Genomic DNA, 4311 nt, shown 5'->3' with positions numbered 1-4311 from the left:
GCCTGCTCCTGGTCACGTGAGCGCGCTCAGCACGTGCCGGAATTCCCCGCCCGCCCTGCGTCACGTGACCGGCTCCGAGGAGCCGCCATCACGAGAAGGGCGCCGCCATCTTGAGAAGGTCGGCGCGGAAACTCCCCCTGTGAGACCGCACCGTGAACCGGCATCGTGAGACCCCGCTGTGGGACCCCCTCCAGAAACCCCATCCTGAGATCCCCATCCCGACACCTCCATCCCAAGACCCTCACTGTGGCACCCTGGGCCCACTGCCCCCCGTGTACCCGAGGGCAGCTGACGAGACGCGGTTCCACCCCGGTGATGTGTGCTCCGGCACTGCTGATGAATCTCTCCCAGGAAAGATAAATGATGGGGACTGTAATTGTGCATGAATGTAACACGTCTGTCTGGCCTGGAATTGGATTTTAATTAGGTTTTGTGCCATGCTTATCATTCCGTGATGTCAGTGCTTGTCCACACTACAAGCTGCTCCTGTTGTCAGCAGGATGCTGGGAAAGGGGCCTGAAAGGGAGAGCTAGGAATGATGCCGGTTGAGGCTGGGAAAACTAAGGGTAGCACTGTTTTGGGAATTTGAGGCTAAGAATGGTTTCAGGCCACGGAGATACCCCAAGGGCTGGAACCCCTCTGCTCTGGAGCCAGGCTGGGAGAGCTGGGGGTGCTCACCTGGACAAGAGAAGGCTCCAGGGAGAGCTCAGAGCCCCTTGCAGGGCCTAAAGGGGCTCCAGGAGAGCTGCAGAGGGACTGGGGACAAGGCATGGAGGGACAGGACACAGGGAATGGCTTCCCAGTGCCAGAGGGCAGGGCTGGATGGGATATTGGGAAGGAATTGTTCCCTGGGAGGGTGGGCAGGCCCTGGCACAGGGTGCCCAGAGCAGCTGGGGCTGCCCCTGGATCCCTGGCAGTGCCCAGGGCCAGGTTGGGTGGGGCTTGGAGCAGCCTGGGATAGTGGAAGGTGTCCCTGCCCATGGCAGGGGTTGGCACTGGGTGAGCTGTAAGGTTTTCCTCATGAAATTATGCACATCTTGGACACTCAGCACTGTATTGCTGGGAATGATTTTTAGCTTCATAGAAGTGGAGCTGAGGAGACCTCAAAATTAGTTGAGAAAATGAATTCCAAAAACAGCCCTCAGCCCTGCTTATTTGTCTGTGAAGAAGAAAGGACCCATCTGAGCTGCTAAATCGAATTTGGATGTCAGAAGGCATGTATAGCACCCAAACTGCCTGGGGCCAAAACAGGTCCCTTCCCCAGGAACACACAAGCTGACAGGGCTGTGACAGTAACTTTAGCTGGCAGTGGAAGAGATGCCGAGGTAAAGGCAAATACTGACTGCACACATAGGAACACCCACCATAAATACCCCACCTCGGGCCCACCCAGAGCAGTGACAGAGCTTCACCTGAGAGCCCTCCAGCCACACAGGTCCAAGGCTTCCTCAGGCTGCCAGTCCCAAGCCTAGATCAGAGCGCTGAGACCTCCCATCTGCACTGCTGGGAGAACGGAACAGCCTGTGCCAAGTGATGGGAATCTGCTCCTGGAGGCTGTAGGTATGTCATCCAGCCCCACCTATGGCATGTACTGCTAAAGCCTTACCCCTTTGGATGTTCTCCTTTTATTTCTCAGCATTAAATTAAGCCTGGCTTGCATCACCCATACTGCATGCTCCTCTAATAATAATTCCATATTCTTTCTCTCCACTGCCCTAGTAACAGGTGGAAGGAATCACAGGCTGTAGTTTCACTTGCACTTTCTTTAGCAAAGGTGTTTTTTTTTTTCTTCAGGTTGAGTTATTTTTAACCTGGCTCAATTCCCAAATTAGGTCCACTGCCTGGCAGCAAGAGCAGCTATACCTGCGCACTTGGGAGGAGCTGGGGAGCACACGGAGCAGCTGTGGGAGCGGGGCTGGCACTGCTGCTACATGAAGAAGGGCTGTTGAAATACAGCCTTGTCTTCTGGTTTTCACCAGCATTCACAAAGATGTCTAAGAAATTGTCCCAAGGCACACATGGAGGCTGCTTAGAACACGCTGCCAGTCTTGGGAATAGACATGATTTCCCAAGATTGGTCCTCAGCCTACCTCATGCAGACAGCCATTAGGAGAGGGTGGCTGAATTCACTCTCTGCCACTCAAGTCACGCTCTCCCCCTCTGCCAAAGGCAAAGGAGGAAAGCACAGGTGTAACAGCATGGACAGGGCAGTTCAAAGTGCCAGAACAGGGTCTGGAATTTACACAGTCTCTGGTATCCCCTTGATGAATCCCAAAGAGCCAGACCTGATCCTGCGAGGGCAGCTTGTCCCATCAGCAAAAGGAAAATAGCAAAGACAAGCCACCAGTTCTCCAGCTTGTGCTCTGTCAGGTCAGAGAGAGCTGTCAGGGGTCTGTGGGTACCTTGTGGGTACAATGTGGGCCCCAAAAGCCTTGGCCCTTAAACACTGTAAGGTCAGGACAGGATTTTTCCCTGTGTGCTTTTGTGTCGTGACACAAGAACCAGCTTGGCAGAAACCCAGTGATACAAGTCACAAAGCTGTGGCTCTCAGGAGCTCACTGAAGTGTGTCTTGCAGAAAAAATAACAGCATTTATTAGCTTTAACAGGAACAAAAATGGAGAAGCATTTTGGGACACAATCCTTTGACCCTGAAACAGAAAATTCCCACTCCAGGGCAAGTGGCATTGGGAAGACTTGCTCTGGGTTTGATTTAATTACATCAAGAGACAAAGATGGTTAATAGCTGTAAAACTAAGGCCAGAGGCGGTAAGTCCAGTGTGTCAGAGACCAGTAACTCTCACCTGAGCACAGTGATGGTTTGGACAGTACAGCTGCCTGGAAACAGCAGTATTCCTGTGGCCAGCCTAGGAAGGAAACAAGGTTTACTGAGAGCTGTAGTCATTAGTTCTGCTGTTACTCTGTAATTGAAAACAGCAACTTGGTTTCTGGGATCAGTGTCTCATAACAAGGTTTTTGTTTCCCCAAAGCTTATTTACTTTTCCAGGTTACTATGCTTCTCTGTAAGCCCTATCTCCCTAGGAAAGCCAATCCCTGAGCAATCACAGATAAAATCCTGGTACTTAAAAATGCTTCTCCAACAGCAGTGAAAAAACAAAAATTGCAGCCTTTGGAAAAAAACAAACAAAAACCAGTGTGAAAGGGTTAACAAAGAACAAGGTCAGCAGGCTCTGTGGAGGCATTGTCTGTGCTGGTAGCTCTGGCATCAGGTCCTGAACCCCCCCAGCCTGCCCTGACTGCTGATGGCCCTGTCCCTGTGCTGCTGCTGCTGCTGCAGAGGCCCCGCTCTTCCAGGAAAAGGGGAAATGAAGGAATTTTTTTATGCTGGAGCAGTTGGCTCTTTTTTTCTGAGCAGCAGCAAAGGCGCTTGTGTTCTTTTAAAAAAATGTATTACTGTCCTTATTCACATTTCATCTATTCCCAGATTTTGAAAAAGTCAGCTCTTGAGTAATCGCTTTCTCAAGCTCTTATGAGAAATTTGTCTTTCAGGTTTGTCCTTCATTACTAGATGAGTAGTAACTGCCCCAGAGAAGGTCACAGAAGAGTCTCCAATCTGATGTTCTATTTTCACTAACAATGTCCTTATCCCTTAACTTCTAAGATGGATATTTTCAGACAGACAGACTCGCCTGTTAGACACGTGAAATGTGGTTCTGCTGCTGTGGTTGGCTTGGGGCAGAGAGTATTGAACTGCCATCCACAAATACCTTTCAGTGGTCTTTTCTACTTCAGAATCTGACCAAGCTTCTGCAGAACACCCAACACAATTCACCTGCTGACTCTCCTCTCCTCTCCTCTCCTCTCCTCTCCGCAGGGCTGACTCACTGCAGCGCTCCCAGCCACGCATGGAGCACCAGAGCACCATGGCTGTGCCGGCACACCCACCCCCTTCCCCTCTTCCACACTGACCACCGCAGCTGAGACTGCCCTCTGAGCTGCTGTGCTCCTGGCACTAAAGGAATTTCAAAAACCCCAAAGGTCCCTCATTTTCTTAACGCCCCGAATCACTTGAGAAATGTGCTGATGCAATAGCACCAGTGAAGGACCTGAAATGTGAGTTTTCACCCGGGAGACATCACAGAGGATTCAGAGCATCACTGTCATGGCTGAGGCAGCATGTGCAGACTCTTAATTTGACTCTGCATGTATTTGCAGGCACTTGGCACAAAGTGATCCTCCCCCAATCCATGCTCACCCCAGCTTTGTTCTTCTTGCATGGGTTTATATATTAATAACAGAGGCTTCATGTTCCAAGGCATGAAGCAAAATGCCATTGAAGGGATTTTCCCTAC

The sequence above is a fragment of the Corvus brachyrhynchos genome, unplaced genomic scaffold, assembly GCF_000691975.1.
Source record: "Corvus brachyrhynchos isolate BGI_N302 unplaced genomic scaffold, ASM69197v1 scaffold369, whole genome shotgun sequence".
NCBI lineage: Eukaryota > Metazoa > Chordata > Aves > Passeriformes > Corvidae > Corvus > Corvus brachyrhynchos.
The sequence above is the reverse complement of the archived record's forward strand: the minus strand, read 5'-3'. Positions refer to the sequence as shown.